Raw genomic sequence first — 26751 nt, forward strand, 5'->3', positions numbered from 1 at the left:
GAAGGTAGAATAGAAATGACAGAAATTAAAAAGAAAAAAAATCAGACAAAAGAAACAAAGGCAGAGATGATGGAGGTATGAGAATTCTAGACACAAATTTTAAAATTACTGTGATTAATATATTCCAGAGAAAATGGAAAAACTGAAGATTCATACCAGAAAACTGGAATCCCTAAAAATAGAAAATCTTGGAAATGCTAAGTCTGAGAAATACAGCTAACTGAAATTAAACATTTAGTGAGTAAATTAGAAGTAGCATAACAAACAGAAGACAAGCAAGGTAGAAGATAGTAGAGAAATAACCAGAAAAATAAAGAGCAAAAGAGCTAATGGTCTGTCATTCATCTAAGTGAATTTGCAATAGAGAGAAGAGAAATAACAGGGAAGAATGGTAACTGAAGAAATATTGGTTGTGAACTTCTCAAATGTGATCATCAAGCCACAGATGTAAAATGTTTATTGCTTTTGTTTAAAATACAATTTCTGAAGTTAAATTGAAACTGTTACTTCTATTGAAAATATTCTTCTCCTAACAGCAGTCTTATTTGTGTCTGTTCTCCTTCTTTTGCTTTTTCTGTCTGATGGGTTGCCTTCTCTTGTTTTCTCATTAAAGCTCATTCCTAATACTGGAGTGACATGGCAGTGATGTGGAGAGAGGTGCAAAACAATGTATTCCTTGCCTAAGAAGAGACAACAGTCAAGTTTTCAGTTTCATGTTACTCTAATTTTTAGGGTACAGAGAGCTCAACATACATGCCAGTGTTTTGTCCCGCACCTCCTCTGGTGCAGAGGACCAGCTAGTCCTCCATGAAACACTCAAAAAAAAAAAAGACGCAGTCTCTCCCAATATGAGGGATGGGATCCAGGATATCCACAGGCCGGGTTCTCTTTGGAGTCCATCTGATTTCTTTAGATCTTGATTATAAACTTCCCTCTTGTTCCAAAGTGACATGAAGCCCAGTGGGGAAAATTAATACACCAGCCCTCTCTTTGAGATTCCACTTAAATCTGAGGCCTTGCTACCAGACCCTAAGCCTCAGCAGCTCTGTGGCAAGTAAGAGATAAAGTAGTTTAGTGGCAATTAGGATAATGACAGCAGGGCAGTAAGTTTTAAAGCTGCCATCATTTTTTACTCTTGTAAGCTTGCTTCTTTAAAAATGTATTTAAATATACTGTTTCTTCAGAAATATTCATTCTTCCAAAAGCCTTTTTTAGACATACCCAATTCTAAAGGAAATTTCATGCAACTGAAATAAAAGCCAAGAAGAGATGACTATTCTTATATGATAGTTAAACCAAACAGATCATTAGGGGTAACACCACTATAATATTTTTTTTCTTTTCATGTGCCAAATAGTTATGTGCAGAATATAATTTTATTAATAGTATCTCCTTTTGAATGTACTCCATAAAAATCTATTGTAGAATCCAGGCCAAAATAATTATGTATTTAGACACATTGATTTCAATAGGAAGTTATGAAAATAGAATCATTTCTTCTTTTAAGCATAGATTTGTTATTTTTCATATTTTTTAAATTCCTCATGAGACTAAAAAATGATAACTGTAAATTTCTGAGCCAACTGACTTGATCAGGGAGGTATGACATTGAACATTATATAGGAGATTGCACAGAGATATGTTCAATATACTTTATATCAAAAATGCCACTTTTCCAATGATAATATCATAAATAGAAGTAAATAAATAGATTATCAAACATTCAGCAGTCAAGAACTCCTCATGGGCCAAATATATTGATTCACTAGGATGGAAGTTCTTTTCTTGTTTTCTGGATTTCAAATGACACTGCACTGGCAGCAAACAAAGCTGAAGCAAATTAACACTGAACAATGAAGAAAAATGAGTCTGGCATCTTAGCCCAGAGGATTTTGCCAAGGGAACATAGTTTCTTTCCTGATTTCTAAATGATTTCTATTTTCAGAGGATAAAATGAATCTCCTGTTTCACACTAGTAAAAAAAAAAATTGGAATCAAGAAAAATTACATGAGTTTAAGGAGAAATGCTAATTATAATAATCTATATTTATATAATAAATGTATATCTCAGTGTACTGTGATTAAAAGTCATAATACTTTTGATTTATCCATATAAAATATATATGCAAGGTGGCAAGTAATTACCTGAGGCAAACTTGCATTTGTAGGTAGTATTGTTAGAAGAATTTCAAATACTGATATCCATGATTGTTCAGATACAGAGATGCACTTACAGAATCCCCACCAACCACTGAATTATGCCCAGTGTCAGTGTTAAAAGGACTTCCAAGAGATACGTCAATAACTGAATTATACAAATGAGGGAATGGAGAACAAAAGAGATTGAATTATTAACTTTTAGTCACCTCTTGATAGAGTTGGAGATCTCAGGTTTCCAGACTTCTACAGAAGGGAACATATTATGTCCATTTAATGACCAGATAACAACTAAAATTCAATAGGAACAGCTGGAATTTTCTCACGTCTACTTACTATAAATTTTAGGTATATTTCTCACTCAATTTTATGACCTTTAAAGAAGACAGTTATCTATCAAATTATCTGGAGTAGAAAGAGGGGAATATATTGTTATAGGAGATAGAAATTATTTGGGTAGACAGGGCAAAGGGAGTCCCTGGCAGAAAACTTTCCTTCAAACTAAAAGCAGCTCTAAAAGTAGCTTTCTTTCTAACCTCATGCAGTTCAAAGAAATCACTTTTCTTCTAACAAAGAGCAACCTGAAAGATCAGGTTGTAAAAACACAGATAAAGAGGTTGTAAAAGCACAGAAGGAGGTGGGGGAGTCTCCTGGTTAATCACCAAACTACATACTCATAAAAGGGGCCCCAGTAAAAACACTGGGACTTAATAAGCACATTTCTTTCCCTATAGGCACACTAAGATATGGAAGCTAAAAGGGGACTAAGAGGATTCTGGGGATATTACAGGATATTGAAGACTGTGAGTACCTGGGTACAGGAAAATGGCTTACCCTCTGTACCACCTCATAAGAGAAACTCAAAACAGTTAAAACTCACCCCCACCCCCTTTTTGGGGAACCTAAGGCTCAAAAAGCCTTTAACCAGCTAAAGTATACCTTACTTAAAACACCAGCCCTCAGTCATCCCATAGGGAAAACTTTCAGTCTCTATGTATCAGAAAGGAAGGAAATAGCCTTGGAAGTTTAAGCTAAGGCTTGAGGTCCAACTCAACAGCCAGTAGGTTGCTTGAGTAAGGAACATAACTGGTGTCTAAAGGATGGTCAGCCTGCCTCCAAGCAGTTACAGTGGTGGCCTTCCTGGTATCAGAGGCCACTGAGTTAACCATGGGGAATAACAACTGTGTGCACCCCACACAGTATAGCAGGACTGCTGTCCTTTAAGGAAAGGCTCTGGCTACCGTAAAATTGCTTCCTCAAATATCAAACTTTTCTGCTAAAGGGATTTGCAGTCCACTCGAAAACCTGCCCTTGCCTGAGCCCAGCCACTTTCTCCCAGAGAAAACTGGAGAACCTGAACATAACTGTGAACAGGCAGTGGAGCAAACTGGTAAAAGAAATAATAAGAACCACTGTTCGCATTCTCTGTAAAGATTTAATTAATGAAAAATGATTGTCTTAAAGGGTGCTCAGCTTAAGTGAAAGTAGATATCCAAGTTATGGGTATATTTAAATGGCCTTTATGTTTTTCTCTTCATAGATATTGTTTTCCTGGAAAAGGATTTTATCTCAGACCACTGAATTACTTTTTTCACTGTGTCTTGCCACTCTTCATGCATGCATGAAAGACCCTAAAATGACTCCTGGTGGCCTGGGACTCCTTGGAAAAACAGAAAAAGGGCCACAAATCCCATTTTGGGAACAATCTGTTTTACTCATGGAACCCCTGGAATTAGAGGTGAGTAAGTACCTCTCAAAATCTGTCTTTGTCTTCTGGCTATGGTTTTTATGAAGCCCTGGAATTTGTAGTCCTAGCCCTGTTCTTAGAGTGTCTCACTAGGAGGTGTAATAATCCAATTAGGAAACTAGCCAATGAAAAATCTCGTAACTACTGGGTCTTCGTCTGTTTGTCTGTGTGGTTATATATGTGTCATGTGTGTAATATCTATTAAAAAGGGCTCTAATTAATTGGCCTAAGAACAGTAAGCACTTAAATCAAATATTTTTAAGGGAAAAGTAAAAGCTGTGTTACTTTTCAGTTCACATGACTTTAATCTTTACAAATAAAAAGTCCTAGAAATTATTGGTAAAATACAAATGTCTTCAAGGTGTAAAAATGTGGTCTAAATTATGCAGGCCAGATACTAGGTTTGCTAAATGTTTTAAGGTTGTAAACTCTTCTTTGGCCTTTAAAAACTGTCAACTAATCTGCCTCACAATTGGTAAGGCCTAGGAACATAGGGAAGTTGCCATGCCCGTAACTATGCTAAAAGGAGTCAAACTTTATCTGCATCTAGCACATAATTAAAACAACCTACCAGATTTCACATTAAAGTTGAAAATTTCTAAGAGTTACCATTATGACATGTAATTGAAATTACTGAAAAGAAATCTACCTGCAAGGTGTATAAAAAACAGTAAAATGTGTTTTTATTTAAAGATTATAAGAAAGCATGGAAATGTACATTTTATCTAGAAATAAAGGATTGTCTTTTTAAAGTAGAAAGTTTAAGCAAATTGTGAAAAGATTATAAAAATTAATCTTTTAAAGGAAACTCTGTGTGTGAACATACTAACTAAATACAAAAGGGTATTATATTTTTTTTCTGTAAACACTATAATAAAAGCAGAACAAGGTTTTCTTAAGATGCCAATCCACTCTTTAGCAAAATTTGTAGAGGGTTATAAAAGGTTGGTGAAAATCTCCCTTCATGGTCAAACTGGTTAAGATTATGTAGGACTGTCTACAAGGTTTCATTAAAAATTAGAGTTAATTTTAATAGCAAACTAATGCATGGGTAAAATTTAACTTTCTCTCTTGAATGGGATTTTCATGTAATTAAAAATGCTGATGAATGGTTTTTGCTTTTTCAAATTTTTGTCTCATCATTTTGGCAAAACAAATAGCTTACGGTAATCTAAAATTCTATTTCATAATATCAAGTGTTTTAAATTCTGAACATATTTAACAGGCTTCCCAAAATCAAACTTTAGTCTCAGGGTTGTGTTTCCTGACCCCTAGCTTTTGGGTGCTGCAGAGTGTCCCTGGAGCATCTGGAAAAGAGGTGAACAGGATTATTTAACATGTTTAGGCACATGGAATTGCCAAAATGATGTTTAACACTCTTCAGGTTATATTCTAGCAAATAATATCAACATATGTTCCAAAACGGTCTGGGCTGTCTAAGGTTCTAGTGTCTGAATATGTGCTATTAATCATAATTAAGGTTATTATGTTGGGTTATTGTAAGCCATGGAAATAACCAAATTTGTCAATTATGTTCTTGACTGTAACCACCCTGAACATTTTGTCATTTATAGACATTTGTCTTGTTTTAATTGTCTTCAAAAGATGGTTTATAATCAAGCTGTGGAACTTTAACAGGTGCTCTTCAATGCAGGTTTCTGATAACAGAAAAATGTACAGGACTCATAAAAAGCTAAAATGTTTAGGAATATCAAGCAGAACAAGAGTTAACAGAATGGAATGAACTAATAGAATATTAAAGCAATATTCTTAATTAATGCTTGGAACACTGCTGATTCTTATTTTGTTTTTCAAAGTCAAGGAAACTTTCTTAAAGGCTTTTAACAACCAAACAAGTTATACTCCTGTGAACAAGATTTAAAACTGTTTGTTTCTCTGTGCCTAGTTCCTCTAGAATTTGGAAACTAGTTGTAAGTATTCTTGAATTACAACAATATAGTTGTTTGCATCAGTACAACAAGTATCCATTTACTTTTGCAACAAGATACAACTGGAGAAACTGTTCTACGGAGGCTTTGGGTGGAAGGGTGTGTTTCCCTTTGAGGAAGCAAGCTTGACGTGCAAAGCCAATAAAACCCCCTTAAGAAAACTGGCCTCCTACCTGTCTACATAGTCTCTGTACAAGATTACTGACCTGTGGTGAGCAAAAAAATGTCACTTTCTAACAGACCTAGGAACTCCATGCTTCTAAAATCTCAAGAAGAAAAAAGTTTACCCAACTCACAGTTATTTGTAGATACAAACCCATGGCTGGGCTTGGTTTTAAAAAGTCCTATCTGAAATTCCTTGTGGAACAGAGAGTTCCATCAAAGCCAATCAAAAAGGCCTATATAGAGGTGATTACTCTTGCTTCACTTTATGCAAATAATCAGGTCAAGTATACAACTAAAGTTTACTTTGCAAACAGCTAAGTCCTATCATAAGTTGTTTTTTAATAAAATGAGGACTAGACAGAGAGAAATTATGTTTCAAAATTTATCATACATCTGTCATTGGATTCTAGTCTCATTAGTCATTTTTAAATTCTTGTCTACATTTTAAACTAACCATGCTAATTCTTGTAATCCAACCACATCTCCACCTGTGGCTCAAATAAAACAGAAAGCGATAGGTAATGTAAAAATCTCGAACAATGTTCTAGCTGGGCAATTATCCTATAAATCTTGCTAGGTAGCCTATAACCCCAAGGTTTTCTTTTTTTGGGAAAGTCAGACCAAGAAAGTTTAAAAAAGCCTAGCCCCATACACTCACTTAAAACAGCACAACCCATCTAAATGGCTTACAGGTATCAAACAAACTCTGTTGTCATGGTTATGGCCTATAGTGCCCCCACTAATAATGGTAGTCTTAATACTCATATTTTAACCCTATATTCTAAACCTCCTTGTAAAGTTTACTTCTTCTCACCTAGAAACCATCAAGCTTTAAATGGTGTGGCAAAAGGAGCTGAAAATGAAACTGACCTTCTACTGAGTACCCTTAAATTGACCCAGGAGGAGCCCTAGCTGCTATTCCCATACCACGCCCCTCTCCAGCAGGAAGTAGCCAGAGTAAGTCGTCGCCCAATTCCCCCTAACAGCAGTTAGGAATTTCATTCCTGAGGGGGGTGTTTGTTATAGGAGATAAAAATAAATTATTTGGGTAGACAGAGTAAAGACAGTCCCCGGCAGAATACCTTCCTTCTAACAAAAAACAGCTCGAAAATGGCTCCCTTTCTAACCTCACGAAGTTCAAAGAAATCATTTCTCTTCTAACAAAGAACAACCTGAAAGGCTGTAAAAACACAGATAAACAACTTGGGCACAGAAAGAGGTGGGGGAGTCTCCTTGGTAATCACCAAACTTCACATTCATAAAATGGGCCCTAGTAAAAACAATGGGCCTTAATAACCACATTCCTTTCCCTTTAAGCACACTAAGATAAGGAAGCTAAAAGCGGGAGGGGGGGGGAATCCCTGCAGCTGTGCAAGAAGATGAGAAGATGTCTGGAACAGACACAGACACTCTCCCTCCCAGATAAGCAAAACAGAGCAGGGAAAACTAAGAGTCTACCTATGTAATCAAGGAATTGGGTGAGAGCTGATAGAAAACGCTGCGCTATGCAGATAGCACACCTGATTCCAACTAAATCTTCAGGCCTTAGGAAGATAAGACACCCCTCCTCACCAGCCCATTTATAAAATCCCTGACTTTTTACTACAACTTGGCAACCCGCTCAGGACCCCTCCCTGTGACAGAGAGCTGTTCTTTCCTTTTGCCTATTAAGCTCCTGCTCCAATGTCACTCTACGTGTGTGTGTGTGTCCATGACTTTGATTTCCATGGCCATGAGACCAAGAACCCTGGTATTTACCCCAGACAACAAAGTTGCTTCAGTATGACTGAGAACTTCCAGTTGTTGGAGAAATGAGAAATTTGCTGGGTAAAAGTAATAAACCTGATCTCCAACATGTTAAGTACAAAATGTCAACAAAATAGCATTTACTTGAGTGCACAATGGAGAAAAGAAACAAATAGTCTCAATGGGTTAAAAGCAATGGATTTAATAACATATAAGGCCTATATAGAGGTGATTAAGTCTTAATAGGACTTACTAGGAAAAACAGGACAGAATAGCAAGTGAAAGGGGTCCAATGGCACTCACTGCGTAGCAATATCCCAGATGAGCCCCCAAGATGTGTCCAGAATTGGTTACTGCTGGTGGGTTCGTGGTCTAGCTGACTTCATGAATGAAGCCACGGACCTTCGCAGTGAGTGATTAATAGGATTAAGTTTAAAGTTTTTAATGTCTTTTGACTGAATAAATGCATTTCCCTACACAATACAAAACATAAACTGAAAATTGAGAGCATACCTCAAAAGCTGTGACAGTGAGAAATGAAACATAATGTTATTTTTAGGTAAGCAGAAGTTGTTTTTTTCATTATAAAAAATGTACTTTGAAAAGTAGATTGAAGAAGATGTGTTATAAATAAACAAAACAATACTAACACTATTTAAGTTCAATTAAATTCTAAATGGATTCCCTTTTTAAGGGAGCTTGATATATGCAATTGAGAGGTGCGGCCAGCTGGACTTCCTGGGTCGAGTGGGGACTTGGGGAACTTCCCTGTCTTACAAGAGGATTGTAAAATGCACCAATCAGTGCTCTGTAAAATGCACCAATCAGCAGGATTCTAAAAGTAGTCGATCACGGGGAAGATTGAAAAATGGGCACTCTGATAGGACAGAAACAGAACACGGGAGGGGACAATAAGGGAATAAAATCTGGCCACCCCAGCCAGCAGTGGAAACCCGCTCAGGTCCCCTTCCACACTGTGGAAGCTTTGTCCTTTTGCTCTTCACAATAAACCTTGCTACCGCTCACTTTTTGGGTCTGTGCCATCTTTAAGAGCTGTAACTCTCACCGCGAAGGTCTGAGGCTTCATTCTTGAAATAGCGAAACCACAAACTCACCAGTAGGAACCAACTCCAGACACGCATGACAATGCAGTAGGCAATTATCAAAGAAGGTGTAAGCTGTGCATTGGAATTTCCACAACTATTCTGAAATATTCAAAGCAGTTTTCATATAAAGACAATGGACAGAGGTTTGAAATCAAGCCTGTAAACAACTTATGATAGAAAATCATTTTGGCTTTTAGGAAACATGGTGAGCTAATTTTTCATCTATGAACAAAGAACATTAAAATATGAATGACATAATAACAATTCTAGAACCATACAAATATTTTGCTTTCATCTTTTTTATTTCACATTACTTTAGTTTATTTGAAATAAATATTTCAGCAACATTTGAAATGACTTTATTTTTTCAAAGTTCATTTATAAATCTGTAATCATTTTAAAAACTACATTTTTGAAATTACTATAAGTTCTGTGAAAAAATTAGACATTATCCTTGCCATCAATAAGTTTACATTCTCGTTGGAAAGGTAGAACTTACCAAATTAATAGTTTATACTTACTAAATCACTGAAAGACTTCCTGATTAAATAATGGACTAAATTGAGAAAAATAATCTAGAACCAGATTATTTTAAAAATTACACAAATCAGACATGAATTTAAATTTAATATGATAGGCAACATAAAGATATTATAAGCTTTTGAACAGAGAAATTATTTTTCTCCTATTACATGTCAAGACAAAATTAGTTTTGAGAAGATCAATCTAGCAGTAATATGGACAGATAATTAAAAAGGGGAAAAATTGAGTTAGAGAGACTCTTAAGAAGCTATTATGATGATCCAGAAACGGAAATAATTAATCATCTCAATTCATGTTCTACTTGTGAGAGTTAGATGGAAAATTGTATGTTAGTGATTTGAGATGTTTTAATTACTGACTTTCATGCATGTGAGATGTAGAGTGACAATAATATGTAGTCAAAAATCACTTTAAGGCTGGGTATGGTGGCTCACACCTGTAATACCAGCACTTTGGGAGGCTGAGGCAGGCAGATTCCAAGGTCAGGAGTTCAAGACCAGCATGGCCAACGTAGTGAAACCCCATCTCTACCAAGAATACAAAAATTAGCTGGGCATGGTGGCGGGGGCCTGTAATCCCAGCTACTTGGGAAGCTGAGGCAGGCGAATCAGTTGAACCCAGCAGGCAGAGGTGGCAGTGAGCCAAGACAGCACCACTGCACTCCAGCCTGGGCTACAGGGCGAGACTTTGTCTCAATAAATAAATAAATAAATAAAAATAAATAAAATGACTTTAAAATTTGTAACCTGGAATACTAAAAGGATGACAGTGCCATAAAGATTTGGGGAAACTATGAAGGAATATCTGTATTAATGAAAGCAATTTTACATTAAGACTATGAAGAAATAGCTAATATTAAACATTACAGCATGAAGCAAAGATTACCTACTGTGAGGAATTTGGATGAATAATTTAACAACTTGAAACACTTGTTCGCATCTTTCCAGAGAAATTAAATCCCAAATCCTGCTGAGTATCCATTTACCATCACAGCAAGAAAATAAAGAACATCAGACTATTTAAGTGTCAGAATTTCATGTGGCTTGCATATCGTAAGATGCACTAGATAAGAAGTAAATAAGGAGCCACAATAAATGTTACAATATAGCATTATTTTTACACCATTCCTACACATTTTACAGAATCTCCAACCATGCTTATCAATTTCCTTCAGTTTTGCAAGTTCCTAGAGGATGTTTTATATGTGATCCAAAATCTACTTTTAGGAATAATTCATGTGACATCTATCGTTTTCTTTAGTTACTTTGAACTTTTTAAATTACCAAGTCCTCTGAAGGGAATCATTGAAATATCCATCAGTGTCTGCTGAAGGGGCTGTTCCTACAAAGAGGTTTTGAAAGTATTGATGACACCTCTAATGTTGTCAATGACTGTGCCAAGACTGGTAACAATGCCTGAAAAATGGATGCCTATTGGAATATCCCTGACTTCTGCTGTTGCCAAGGTTGCTGGCAATGACAATGCTGATGCTTTGTCCTCACAGTGGGCTCCTCAGTTAGTACTTCCTTCCTCCCTCCCTCCCTCCCTCCCTTGTTCCCTTCCTCTCTCCTTCCCTCCCTCCCTTCCTCTCTTCCTTCCTTGTGTTTTCTTTTCTTTTTCTATCCTTTCCTCATTTATTTATTCGTTTGACTTTTTAATTTTTAATATGAAAAACAAATTCATAAAGACTAGACTGAAAACAATCTTAGTGTTTTGAATCTAAAACAATCTTTCTCTTATCAAGACATGTGGTACTTGGGCCACATGGGTGGATTTTAGCCCTGTATCTTCAAAGTTTCATAGGTTAAATTTCTAGTAAAAGTAGGTTATTCAAGCAGAAATAATAGAGCATAAATAAAAGATATCAGAACTACAGGTGTGAATCTTGGAGTCAAATACCATGCAGTGAAAAGCAGATGCTCTCATGAAACTGTGGAGAAGGTTGTTTCAAGAAGTGAAGCTGAAGAACAAGGTGGGCAGCAGTGGCTACAATTGGGGCCCTGTTAAGCTGTCAGACATTGGGAAAGTTGACAGTGGTATACAACACTATAAATTTCAATCAGTACCAAGAGGTCACATCCACATCCCAGAATAAAGAAGAAAAAAAAAGAAAAGACCTAACATTTTAGAGGAGGAAACCTATTGCCAATTATAGGGAATCTCTTCCTCCAATCACATAATTTCATTCCCAGGTAAAGATAATATCCTAAATATCTAGTTAAAGTGAAGCCTAATAACAGGGATAGAGGTAGAGTATAAGATATATTAATACAAACTATATAGAATGAGTGCTAACACATTAGAAAGACAGTGAGAAGACATTTATTGAATATTGCTGGTTTTAAGATAATATTATCATGTAATTTTGTTTTATAAGCAATCATTTTAGACATAATTGAAGAAACAATAATTGCAATGTGTTTTGTTGAGCTTAGCCTAACATATCTCTCATTCAGCCTTTATTGTCTGCATTCTAAGGCACATTCCAGAAAAAACATTGCTATAGAAAACTGTAAATGATGAGCATGAAGAATGAAATTCAAGCTGCTTTTAAGTATTCATTTTAAACAGATATCCTGTCATTCAGCTAAAAAGGGAAATATGTTCTTGTTTATAATAACTTTCCAAAAGAATCTGATGATATCTAACCTCATGCCATTTTCAATAAATTGTAAAATAATAATAATATGATCCCTAAGAACCCTGAAAGTGATATTTGTAAGGTGGGAATCTTCATGAAAATAAAAAGAAATAAAGAGAAAGTCCACAAGTGCAAATACTTAAATTGATACTTAAATTAAGAGAGAATAAACATCTTAAATCCTGAAGAAAAAATTTCAGATTGATTAATATCAAATCACAATTATTCAAAGAATTAAGTTATCAAAAATGCAAATTTTATAATATTTTATCAAGTACACAATCTACCTAAAATATAAACCACTTCATTTTGTAATATTGTGCTCTTTTTAACATTTATATCTATATAAACATTGCATTTAATTTTATATTTTCCTGTTTATGACAAGTTATTGCAACAATTTGTGTAAGAGGACATAATGTCTGAATCCAATCTTCCTTCACTTTCCGAAGGCCAATCTTTCAGAGAAAAGAGAGGCTGGTACAAATGGATACACAGAGTTTCTTCTGTATGTTGCTGGATATATATTTAATTTCTCAATTTCCCTAGAAATCATACCACTGTAAATATCAGGCTTTTAAAAACATATTGGACTTTGAAGGGACTGTTTTTATCTAAATAGCATGTTACATTGGATGCCTACTGTGAATGCTGTATTTTGCTTTTATGTTTGATCATTCATTTATTTATTATTTCCTTCTCTAAACATGAAAGTGGACATATTTCCATGCTAATAATGAAATGTTACCCACATTATTTGTTTAGGAAAACTTTTCCTGCATCCAGTGAACAAACTCAGATTTATTTTTGGTCTTAAATGCTTGTTATCTTTTCCATCATGAACCCATGAGATTCATATATCCAAGTGCAGTAATTTAGCCTGCCACTTACCTAAGAGCTGTGGTGATGCTATGAGTTTTACCTTTCATTGCACCTCTGTTGTTGGTTCATTTCTCATCTTCCATGTCCCATAGAGCTGCTCCGAGTACAGAAAACCCTTTGAAGTCACTTGGAACTTTGTGCTCCGATGAGGCCTGAAGGACATGCAAAGTAAGAAACATGGCCATGCTTGAAAATAAGGTGAAATTCAATCATCTCTACTAACGGTATACCTAAATGCATATCTATGTGTGTCTGTGTGCAGTAAAAACAGCACAGCAAACTTTAATCATATGCACTTTGCATATGAGAAGTCTCCTGGGCTTAAGGCAAAGAACAGAATAACCAAAATAACAGAATGTTTATGTGGATCTATCTATTACACTTAAGCCAACTTATTTCACATATGAAGAAATAGACTAAGTATATTAGTGAAAGTAAATGCCTTCAGGTATCATATAAAAGGTATTTACTTGTCTAGTAATATCCAATCTAATATTTAATATACTGTATATTCCTTTTAAAATAATGTACGTTAAGACAGACTTTGAAGAAAAACAAGGTTAATTTTTCTGATATTCTGATATCTTTACCTACATAGGCCAAAACTTAAAAATCAACTTAAAAATAGTCTTCATTTTTCTTTATAAGCATTTTCCAGTGTGCCAATAAATGAGCAGTAAATGAGCATGCAGTTTTGGGGCTCTGTGTGCAAACCACATTTCTCACTTGCCCATCCGCATTGCCAGTTAGGCTCTGCCAATAGGTGGAGCTAGAGGACGACTGCAGGGCTAGAGAATTTCCCTTGAGCTTTCTGCCCACTTTCTGCTCCTGTCAGCTTCACCCAGGCCCAGCTTTTTAATATTTGGGAAAAATTTTGCTCTAATAGCTTCAGCAATTGAACCAAATTTGCATTTTTCCCAACATTTGCAGAATCAGTTCCATCACAGGTCCTCAGAAACACTAGCACCTACTGCTCAGCACCCACTCCTCAGAAATCTGGTATTCATCTTCATGGCGAGCCTTCTCCAAGTTACTAAATTTCAATCATTTCAGTCTGTTCCCTTTGATTATCCAGTCCTAAGGATTTCAGTTGTCACCTGCAATTATTATCTTTGTGATACCATGGTTAAAACAGTTTTGTAGTAAATTGTCTCATGTTAAAATGTCTGATTTCATTTCTGATTTCTGAATTGACTCAGAATGGAGCATGTATTTACTTTACTCCACAATTATTTAAGAGTTCTATAAACATGACCAAAGATTTGGGGTCTAAAGGACAACTGACAGCAACCAGCTGTCCTAGACAAACCAGAATATATGGTTATCCTAGATATGAGAATAAATATAATCCTAACTGAAATTCTGGGTAGCAATGTTACTTTCTTAATAGTTAGAACCAAAATTCTTTCTGGCATTGACCTCACATACCTGGAATCTAAGAATTGCTGCCTTATCTTTTTCTGTTGCTAGTCAGGTTGCAATATTGAGAATTGAACTCTTAATATGACTGTAGACAGAGGTACTGGTATTGCATGAATTGGTAACACACTACTGATCTTTTGTAAGAACACGTTTGATTATATTTCTGCTCTGCCTAAAACCATTCAATGGTTACCCAATTACATAAGATAAAGTTGAGATTTAGAGAGCTGTTTCTCTGAGACGTACCAAAGAGTGGGTTATATGCTTCCTGAATGAATACTCCCACAACACTTACCAACTTACTGATACCATAACATTCAAAATAACATTATAATTACTTGTTTACTTGTCTGTATCAAGCTTTAAGCTATAATGTCTATGAAACCAGAACCTATGTTGTGTTCACCATTGCTAGTGAGGAACACACTGTCTAGAACACAGGATAATCTCAATATACATTTTATTTCTACTTTATATATACAGAAAGAAAAATAGTGAAGGCAGTACTAGAATAAGCTCCCACTGTACAGGGTCAGCACTTCAATTTTTTGGATGGTTACTCTTTAAATAAGAGTATAGATAATTGGGAAGGAAGGAGATACTCCTTTATCATCAGAAAAAGCAGTTTACTCTCAAACAGCAGAAAATATGCTAACAACAGCCAGTTATTATAGTTCTTTATCTCTTGTAGTCAAGGGAAATTCTTCCTTAATTCTGACAATTGTTTGAGTGTAAGCCTTAATATTAGTTATTTTCATCATTTATTTGTGCCTGCATTGGTATTTTATTAACAGGTTAACAAAGACTAAGTAATAGAGTGAAGTAAAATGCTATCCTTCCAGCCATCATTCTTATGCTTAAAATTATTTCATTTCTAGTATGTCAGAGATGATATCTTTATCAATAAATTTATATTTGTATTGAAATATTTTATTTAATGTACAATTTTTTAACATCATACTTCTTTTTCACTTACTAAATACACAAACAATCCAGAAAATACCTTCCTGTGATGGGAACTATAGGAGCTATGCAAACTATTTTCAAGGTTTAAAATATCAATATTGAATTGAAATATTTTAGCCTATGTGTCATTTGAAAAAGCATCAAAGACATCTTATATAAAGAACATTTCAAAAATTAGTTTGTGAAACTGAAAACTGGAGTATGTTTTCAACTACCTTGTGGGAGTGGAGAATTGGAATTGACTTCAATGTTGCAGGTGAGCAACAGTATATACTTAAATTTAAACGTTCTCTTTCTATTTTTTCTAATTTACTATCATGGGAAATAGGATGATGATGCATTTCCCTGATAAGAGTAATTGATAGAAGTCTAAATAAATATGGGATTCCTATGTACATAATTTAGGGCTTTTCTTCCACAAGACATCTCTCTGTTGTACTCACACCCGTACAAGTAGTACATTGACATATCAGTGAGCTACTTTTGGAAAAGTTCAATTACAATATTTTTAAAACATACTCTAAAAACATTATATTTATGTCATGAGGGAGTTACTTTTTTCCAGGGTCTTGGTTGAGAAGCGTTCTGAACTATATAAAGTAGAAAACACTTTATAACATTGTCTCTGGCATTTTGTGGACCACAGATTTTAAAAATATCTAAATCTGGATAGAATCAAAAGCATATTAATGTTCCTGCTGAGGAAAATTGTTATTACTCAGCAATTCAGTGGCTTTAGAATATACCATTCAATATGAAGAAAAAAACTTAGTCCAAGAAATGTAATATAGTCACTCCTTTTTCATGTGTTAACTTTCCCTAGATTATAATGATTTCATTCTTTGGCAAGACTTCAGAAAGCACTAGTGCGCTAGAGAATCTTTTTTTCTTATAATTATTTTAAAATCTTCCAAGACTATGGATATTTTCCTTTTCTCATTGCTACTACTAGCTAGTTTTTTTAAGTTTTAAGTTCAGGGTTATATGGGCAGGTTTGTTATATAGGTTATCTTGTGTTATGGGGGTTTGTTTGTACAGGTGACTGGTGCTTGGATAACTGGCTAGCCATATGCAGAAGAGAACCTTTATAATCTAATGAAAATTACCAACTTTCTTCTAGAAAGGTGCATATACACATACATTACCTATTGTTTACCATTTCAGGTTTTTCAGGAGTTTTCTAAAATCATTTATTGGTTTAAAGGCTTCAGAGGTATATGCAAATGACTAAAAATTCTACATTTTTATCCCAAACCTAATGCCTACGTAGATAACCTGCAGCCACTACACTTTCACATTTCTAGAATGGAATTATTTGTCTTCTGCTCACACTTACATATACTAGTTCATTTCCAATTTCAGTCAATGACAACCACTATCCACCTAGTTTTTTAATCCATAAATATGGAGTTATACTTTATCCCTTTTCTTTTAGTTCTCCCACCCAATCAATTAACAAGTCATGTCAATTCTGTGCATTATTCTCAAATATGACTTGTTCTTTTATCACATTAAGCATTTATTTTCTTTCATCTGAATCCCCCCCTCCAGCCTTATCCCTTCACAATATTTCTTCATACAGAAGCATTAAAATGTGCATTCTAAAATGCAGAAATGGCCATATTATTACACTATTTGGAACCCATCAAAGACTACTCATTGCCTTTAAGATAAGACCAAACACTTCACTGTGGCTTAAGAAGGCCTCTTGTAGTCTTGTGTTTTGAAACCTTTCCACGAGTGTTGTAAGTCTCTGTCATAATAAACTACAGACAGTACACAAATCTAAGATGTGCCCTGATGCTGTGGGTCCTTGTTAAAGTTCTTTATGTAAAGCCAGAATTTGAAAGTGCACTTTGCATATGAGAAGTCTCCTGGGCTTAAGGCAAAGAACAGAATAACCAAAAGATCTAGGTACTAATCTTAATCTGACACTTGGACAAGTTATATAAAATGTTTGGACTTCAATTTCCTCATCAGTAAAAACAACTGGATTTGTGCCTTCATCTTTAGCAGTCTATGGTTGCCTTTTTCATCTCTTAGAGGTAATTAAGTATGTTCAAGTTAATGTGTTGTCATCTAGTGGTTTTATTTCAGCAACATTTGCTAAAAATATTCAGTTTGTGAAGTAGAAAAAGAAAGACAATGATTACTATTTTACCAGTTATGAGGATCATACATTTACTTTTATAATTTTCTAATACACAAAAAATATGTATTTTTAATATTAATTATTTTTGTATTTTGTATTATCTGTGAAAAATATTTAATATTTGTTTTGTTGTGCAATTTATACTATTAGTTTTATATTATGTATATCATTTATTATCTTTTTAATTTTATATTATTAGTTTTTCTTTATATCTTGCATTTTCAGTGTCACAAAATTTTCTAAATTCAATGCATCATAAAATTGTTACTTAGAAGAAAAAAGCAAAATTAAGAAACGCAGAAGAATGTATATTAGAGAATAGCTGAGATAATTTCAATTATAACAGTTAGGTAAAGAATTTTTATTTGTAAGTTTTTTACTAACCAATGCAGACAGGGAGTATTTTTAGACATATCTTTGTCATCAGTGTTAAAGCTTGAAATGATTTTTTTTTATTTGATTCCTCCTCTTTCTGCACATACTCTCCTGGTCTGGTCTCCACCCATCTTTGTCCTGCTCTGTACATTAGGAGGCCGAACCCAACAGACTGCTTCAAATGAGCTCCCTGACCAGCTAGTTCATAGTTAGGGTTAGCTACTGAGAGTCAGTGAAATAAGAAAGGTGAGGGGCCGGGCACGGTGGCTCACGCCTGTAATCCTAGCACTTTGGGAGGCCGAGGCGGGCGGATCATGAGGTCGGGAGATCGAGACCATCCTGGCTAAGACTGTGAAACCCCATCTCTACTAAAAATACAAAAAATTAGCCGGGCATGGTGGCGGGTGCCTGTAGTCCCAGCTACCCCGGAGGCTGAGGCAGGAGAATGGCGTGAACCCGGGAGGCGGAGCTTGCAGTGAGCCGAGCCCAGTCCAGCCTGGGCGACAGAACAAGACTCCGTCTCAAAAAAAAAAAAAAAAAAAAAAGAAAGAAAGGTGAGATTTGGTCACATTTATTCCCAGCCCCCTCTCTGAGTTATTTCTCTGGCTGGAGTACACTGTGCCGTGAGTTTACTTCCTAGTAGCCTCTCACCCTTGGCTCCAGCTCTCACCATTTCCTCATTTTCACTCTGATTCTCAAAAAGTGGTATAATGTCTCCCTCTTTTTTTAATACTGCTACATCTTTACGAAGCCCCATCTTTAAATTACCTTTATTTAAACCATCTGAGTGGGTTCTATTTTATGTAAAATCCTGCTTGATTCAAAACTTCAAGGACATTTTTAGAGGAATGCATACATTGAGGAAATTATGTATTTTTTAATTACACAAATAGAAGCAAAAAATATAATTAATAATGTCTTCTGTTACTATTGTTTAAAAATGTAGAATTGGGTCCAATCACATCATTTTGAAATTTAATCTAGAAAACTTGAATGAACACTGTTAAATCCTAACTCAGTGAAAAAATCCTGGTGAATTCATGGTGTGATGAAAAAAATGGTTTTAAAATCAGAATGACATAGACATGAATCCCAGCTCTATTACAGACTAAGTTAAATTAAGCCTGGTATCTACTATTTATGACTCAGTTTTATTTAACGAACTTTTAAGATCATTGTAAAAGTAGAAATAGAATAAAGAATGTGGGACATGGTATATTCTTACTGAATGGTAATCTCTTTAAATTTGTCACTATTTTTCTTTGCAATGGTTATCCTTAATGCAGCAATTTACTCTACAGACTGATATATCTCAGTCTGAAACAGAGGCAGCATCTGCTTGAATGGACAAAGAAGTGTACGTAGGATATGTTGGTGGTTGAAGAATTCAATGCTATATACATGCCAAAAATACAGATGGCACTGTTGCCATTTGTGATGATTAATTGTATGTGTCACATTCGCTGGGTTAAAAGATACCCAGATATCTCTAAAACATTATTTCTGAGTGTGTCTTTGAGGTGTTTTCGGAAGAGATTAATCTTTGAATCACTAGACTGAGTAAAGATCACCTTCCCCAATGTAGATGGGTATCATCCAATCAACTGAGGGCCCACTTAAATAGAACAAAAAGATTGAGGCAAAGCAAATTCACTCTTTCTCTTCTTGAGCTACTATATCCATCTTCTCCTGTCCTTGGACATCAGACCTCCTGATTCTAAGATTGTTGGATTCCAGGACTTAACACTACCAGTACCCCAAGTTATCATGCATTCAGCCTTAGTCTGGGAGTTTAACAATTGACTCCTCTGGTTCTCAGCCCTTCAGACTGTGACTGAATTACATAACCAGTTTCTCTGGTTCTCCAGCTTACAGACAGAAGATCCTGGGGCATCTCAATTGCCATAATTTCATGAGCCAATTTCCATCATAAATCTCTTCTAGTAGATCTACATATATTCTATTGATTGTGTTTCTCTGGAGAATACTCACTAATGCATGATACTATTGGGCAAATTCAGAAGCTTGTGCTGAATCAACAGATAGACTTTACATGGCTATCATCTTCCCTTTGGCACACATTTCTTTGTCATAACAATTGGACTAATGCTACCATCAATTCTTGTACTACATAGATCTCTGATTCAAGGGATCTAAGTTCCTTCTAACTTATTTATTTGGTAGGTATCAAACAGAAAATCCCAAGTCTTAGAATGGAAACAGATTTTCAAAGATTATATAAATTCAGTCAATACATTTGTTTAAAGTTAAATATAACATTCACTCTCTGAGGGCATTAAAGTAAAACAGTGAGTGCTTATTCTTGACGAGACTGCAATTACATAAGGAAGAAAAAATCAACCTGAGAATATTTTTATTAGCTAGGTAAAACTTTAGTGTAAAGTGTACAATAATATTATTTTATATGTATGTTGGGTAGAATATTCTTGATTATATCAGATTTAATAGCTGGGGCTGAGCTACACTTGTATAACACTTTTTACTTCCCTCTACCTTATCATATATCACATTGTTATATCATTTTGTTGGGTTCATCTTTCATTTCACTTAACTCTGAAAATTTTAACAGCAGAATTGTGACTTGTACCAAAATAACACATCAAATAATTGTGTCATCTAACTATGGCTTCATCAAAATTAAAAATAAATAGAATTTCTGCCTGACCACACGCCATCATATACAAGATTTAGAAACTAATAACAAAAGGAGGGAAAAATAATTCTAAAAGCAAAGGGCTAAAGTCTATAATAAATTAATAGTTCCTGAAAAATGGTAAGAAGAAGACTGACAGCCAGTGTATAAGAAAAGTCATAGAAAATGCAGGGCAGGAGATCAGTCATTATAAGTGAAATGCAAATTAATTTTGCCCTGAGGTACCATTTCTCACTTAGCAAAATGATGAAAATCTAAAAGTAGACTATCAATGGAGAGCAATTAGACAGTATTTATAAATACCAGCAATTGTAGTTTAGAAAATCAGCCTACACATATGCTTACATACGTGCAAAATGTGTGCAAAATGTAAAAGGTTTCTCATCAAGGCACTGTCTATATTAGCAGAGAATTTAAAAGAAACTGAATCTATCAATGAGAGGTAAAAAATTAAATTGTGAGACTCTTGCATGATGAAAAATAATGTATCTGTTAAAAGTGGGGAAAAGGTAGCTCTTTATGTATTATTATAAAAGGACTTCTAAGGTATGTTATAAAGTGAAAAACATACAAAAAACATAGAGAATGTGCCATTATTTGTGTAAAAAAAAATAAATAAAAATTATAGAAATTTCTCCTATTTTGCATACACATAATATTTTGGGGCTTTAGATTCTAATTGTACTGTGGTATTAAATTATCTATCGCTTTTAAAGCAGTGGTATATCTATTCTATTTCCCCAAGATCTGCTGCTAGTGAGACAGCCAACATAGACTTGGCTTTCTCAATAAAAAGAAGGAATTAGTTTATGTCTGAAGAAAAGGTTAAGTATCTTAAAAACATGCTTCAATGGCATTTCAATTAATTTTGTCAAATATATTTTAAAGATAGTCTGATATAACAAGCATTATAATAATAATGATTAACAACATTTTAAAAATACTTTTCAAAAAGTACTATTATGCTAACATTTAACTTGCATCATAGTAGAAGGTCCTAAATATATGTCTTCCCACTGAATTTCTTCTTGGTCCTTTGATGGAAAGGAGACAGCTTTGTAGAAGAAACTCCATGAGTTTGAATTAATCGGTATCTTTATGACCTCTAACACTAGTGCAATTTTTTTCAATGACATAGTGATACAAATAATAAATAAAATAACATGGAATTACATAAAATATTTAATGATATTACGAACATTTTACAAAGATCAATCAAAACTAGGAAAGATGTATTACCAAAATTTTAAATAGCTTGGATCTAAACAGAATAGTATCCCTTACACCCAAATAGGAACCCAGGAAAAACATAAAATTTAAATATTGAGTATGAAATATCAGATGAATTCCAAATGTCCAGTACAAAGATCAGGGTCTAATAGGGTGACTGCTTAAAAATACAATATTCAATTATATTAATACATATATTAAACTATTATTAGCCTTTTGCTGTCACAGGATGTTCCTAGCATGTCTATTACTGCAATGTTCTTCATTATCTCATGCTTTTCTTGCTATCCAGTCTCATTTGTTTCCACTTTCCACTTTCTAATTCTAAGATTCTGCACTGAGATTTTTTGTGATACCTGAAGTTGCTCTGTTTTGCTTTTTAGGTTCTCTAGGTTACTGTTATGGTTTGGATATGTTTGTTTGACCCAGCCCAGTCTCATGTTGAAATCTGATCCCCAATGTTGGGTGCAGGGCTTGGTGGGAGTGTTTGTATCATGGAGATGGATCTCTCATGAATGGCTTAATGACATTCCCAGTGGAGTGAGTAAGTTTTCACTTTTAGTTCCCAGGAGAACTGGTTATTGAAAAGAGTCTGGTACCTGGACCTTTCTAGCTTGCTTCCTGCCATCACTATATAGTGGGCTCCCGTTCACCATCCACCATGACTGTAACCTTCCTGAGGCCCCTGCCAGAAGCAGATGTTGGTGTCAGGCTTCTTGTACAGCCTGCAAAACTGGAAGTAAAATAAACCTCTTTTCTTTATAAATTACCCAGCCTGAGTTATTAGTTTATAGCAACACATAAATTAACTAAGACTGTCCCTATTTCTCTCCTTGGGATACTTGTCCCCATACCTTGCCTCTGTAATTATTACTCATCTTTCAGACCTTGAGATACATGTCACTTTCATATGTTCCTTGATTCTGAAGTCCATGGTAGACATCACTCCTGCATTTTTTTCTAATGATACTGTACTTTCCTTATCATTAGTGTATCATACCGTTAATTGTTGCTCTCCGCCATTTACCTGTAAGCTCTATAAATGCAAGGATCATGACGGTCTTGTTAAGGGTTACACCTAAGCATCTGCAACATTGAAGATAATCACTACATTTAAAATAATGCTGTTATAAAGAAATTTTCAAATTTTGTCTATGTGGTAACTTGGTATACATATTCCTTAAAGAAATGTTTTTGGAAAATCGTTCACATGCACTGCTGATGGAAATGTGAACTGTTTTGACCTTTTATGAAAGCAATATGGGACAATATATATATGTACACACAAATGCACATATATTACTGTGTGTATATGTGTCTATATAGGCATATATGTATTTCTCAATGCAGTAAACCTATCTGCTAAACTAAAGCTACGAGTAGGTAAGGTTGTACATTAAAAAGTTGCTTATTATAGTATTGCTTCCAGTGATGAAAAACAAACAGCAAAAGAAATATGGAATGCCTGTTAGTAGAGTAATTGTTTAACAATGTTACATCATATCCTTGCCATAAAATGTCACCAACCATTAACAAAAATTTGTGAGAAATATCCCAGCTCACTTGAAAATATTACACAAAGTATTATTAAGTGAGAGAAGCAAGATTCTGAGGGTGTGTATTTGGTGGCTCTAAAGAAGAATAAGAAAGGATGTTTTCTAAGTTGGCAACTTGATTTAACTGGCTAACTGAAGGAGACTGGAAGATATTGGTTGGAAGGAGAAGAACAAAACAATAAAGGATAAAAAATAGAGACTGATCCCTGTAGAACATGTGTAATATAATCATGTTTATCCTTTGCTCATAAAAATTTTGTGCATTCTTATATGTACAATAAAACTTTTAAATATAAATATGCAGTTTCCTGAATCTGTGCTAGTCATATGAAGTAATACCTAAGTATGTACCACAGATTTCATAATTTATTTGGTCCTGATTACCCCTAGTAAAACTAAGCAATGACTGCTGACATTTGTCCTTCAAAATTCTCAGGGAGAAAGGCAAAATGTCAGTCCTACTCAGTTACCTTCATAGTATCCATTACATTCAGACATGACTGAGAAAATTAAAGGTGTGCAGATAGCTGTCTGATACTCATTGGCTGGACACTTAAACAGAAAAAAGAAAGTGAGGCTAGGTGCGGTGGCTAATGCCTGTAATTCCAGCACTTTGGAAGGCCAAGGTGGGCAGATCACTTGAGGTCAGGAGTTCAAGACCAGCCTGTCCAACATGGTGAAACCCAGTCTCTACTAAAAATACAAAAATTAGCTGGGCATAATCCCAGCTACTCGGAAGGTTGAGTCAAGAGAATCACTTGGGCCTAGGATGCAGAGGTTACAGTGAGCCGAGATCACACCACTGCACTCCAGCCTAGGTGACAGAGCAAGACTCTATCTCGGAAAAAAAAAAAAAAAAAGAAAAAGAAAAGGAAAAGAGAAAGGGAGAAAAAAGAAAACTAGAGGGCTAAGCAAATGTGTCTATTTTGAGCACTAGATCTAGGGTCTAAATAAATAGGAAAAAGACAACTTTTTATAATTAGAGGTTCTTAAATATCAAATATAAGTGTCAAGATGAATACTGAAATATAACCTATTTTATATTGTGTTTTGTGCATCAAATTAGAAAAAAATTATAGGTACTAATTTGATATCCATACTCATTATATTGCTTTATTACTACTAACATTTAAAAACAAATATCAATTGTATATGTCCACACCAGATACAAATATAGTTTTGATTTAATAGAGGACAGAAGCAAGTCTATGAGACACAGAGAACTGAACTACACTGAATTTGGCAAAGTCTTATGGTTTCATAGAAGATAAAAGATTTGAGCAGGGAATTGTAGTAGGTAGAAGTAGGGAAAATACAGGGTCAAATACACATGCTCCTGCCCATAAAGACAAGGATCACATCAGTTTCCTAGTTTACCTTACATCTCCAATGTCTGGCGGAGTCCCTAGTAAATAATCATGTTTAAGAAATGCTTGCTGAATTAATAATTGAATGAATTGCTACATAAATCAAAATGACATTCTAGTAATTTACAACATAGTATTTAGCTAGGTTGGAGAAATTATTAGCAGATATTGATTATTACAAGAATGAATGAGATATGAAAATAAGACTTAGTAACAATAAAGTACTTAACCTCATTTTATAACCGCTTTATTCTTTTAGCAAATACTGATCTATGGCAGTTTTGCAGAAGAGAATAGAAAAGAAGTTTGGAGCTGCTCAAAGGCTACAAATGCCATGCTAGGAAGTTCACTTCATCCTTTAGGAAGATAATGGAGATGCAACAGAACTTTTATATATATTGATATATTTTAATATACTATTTTTATTATATTTACTATTATATTATCTATTGTTATAAATATATACTTATATATTATTATATATTATATATATTTCATGTCACTTAATGTATGAGTAAAATCAGTAAAAAAGCTATAGCCGAGCCTTTAAATAGAAAAACAAATTCCCCTACAAACAATAATTATTGCCCCATTTTCTCTGGTATGTCTTTGTGATTTTGTGACTTGCCTCTAACTGACCAAAATTTGACTACAAACTTCCACAACTCACAATCCTACAAAAATGTAGACTGAAATAAAAAGAATAAAATATATGTTTCAAAAAATATACATTAAGCATATTGGAATATGCTTAATATATAGAAATATTATATAATATATAATTATACTATTATATTATTATATACGTAAAATATATATGAATATATATTGGAATATTGCCATATAATTATTCACAATTTTAGAACCTCAAGACTTTTTAAAGTTACTTTGAGTTACTTGCAAAATATAGTGTGAAACTTTTTAACAATCAGTTAACTTACCTTTAAGTAAATGCCTAATTAAGAAGCTTTGCAAATATGGATGGGACTACCCATATCCTAGGCCCTGTTACCATGTTAGCCTCCTTGTAGTTTTCCTTTTCATCAAGTGCAAGGTAGGCATACCTCATCAAGTCAAGAGGGAACATCCTGCATTCTAAAGAATTCATTTCAATATAGCTAAAGGTTAAAGAAAGGACAAAAAATGCCATTACTCTTGGAGAATATTTACTACGTGGCCCTTGGCCTACATATAAAGAGGGGATGATATATCAACCTCTGACTTAAATATCCCTGCCAGTTACCACTATCTTTTCATGACATTTCAAAATGTTAATTAATTTCTGCATATTGTTACATCTTGTGGATTTTTGTTTGTTTTAAGAGTTATCCCACCTGGATAACTCAGCTGGGCAGGCATCAGCTGTCAGAGTAGCCATTTAAAGCAGCAAGACAGAAATAAAAGAGTTCAGCCTTTAGTCACCTCCTGCTATGGTATAAGCAAGAGTCTAAAACCAGAGAAAACACTGACTCACTCTGTTTCATTTTCCCTCATGAAACAGCACAGACTGGGGGGACATCTCATTTTTGAGGAAGCCCAAAACAAAAGGCTGTGACAGTAATTATGGAATCTAGGCAGGATGTGGGAAAGGGGGCGAGGTTGAAGGGTGATGGGTTAGGAATGATATTAAGTCAGAGTAGAGAAAAGTGTCTTGATGTTTCCCCCTTCTCCCTCCATGATGAGGCCTAGGCAAAGGCATCTGAAGACCCCTACCCAAGGCCTCAGAAAAAGAGACCTAGGAGTGCAAGTTCTTACCAGGCAAAGAATGTAAATATGGGAAGAACAGAAGGGGCAAGGGAGGGCTGGGATCTTGAGGGCAACTCTTCTCAGAGGCTGCCAGGAACCAGCTGTGCACCCGCTCTGTGTAGGGAGGATAGCTTCCCTGTGTGACCTGCCAGGTAAAGCTTTTGAAATCACCTATGGTCAGGCCTGAAAAATCACACACAGGTTTTAACTAGGAGCTGGACTCCTTACCAACTCTATTTTTCTAGAAGAATATACAGACTCATTGTTTTATTTCTTTGGCATGAAATCAAGAAACTATAATTAATCCAGGCTTTTGATATGTGTTTA

General features: G+C 34.8%; 1 long non-coding RNA gene across 4 annotated transcripts in view; it reads right to left on the reverse strand.

Annotated features, from left to right (window-relative positions):
• The window catches only part of LOC129492510 (uncharacterized), a 453042-nt gene that overhangs the window by 352036 nt on the left and 74255 nt on the right, over nt 1–26751 (reverse strand). For 2 of the 4 annotated variants that reach the window (XR_010114456.1, XR_010114457.1), the window contains exon 3: nt 12946–13088. This is a non-coding gene — a long non-coding RNA (uncharacterized lncRNA). Of the gene's footprint in view, nt 1–426; nt 681–11046; nt 13089–26751 lie in introns of those variants that run through there. The other 2 variants (XR_008660922.2, XR_010114455.1) reach the window with 2 other exon arrangements.

Source organism: Symphalangus syndactylus, chromosome 11 (assembly GCF_028878055.3).
Source record: "Symphalangus syndactylus isolate Jambi chromosome 11, NHGRI_mSymSyn1-v2.1_pri, whole genome shotgun sequence".
In the NCBI taxonomy this organism is placed as follows: domain Eukaryota; kingdom Metazoa; phylum Chordata; class Mammalia; order Primates; family Hylobatidae; genus Symphalangus; species Symphalangus syndactylus.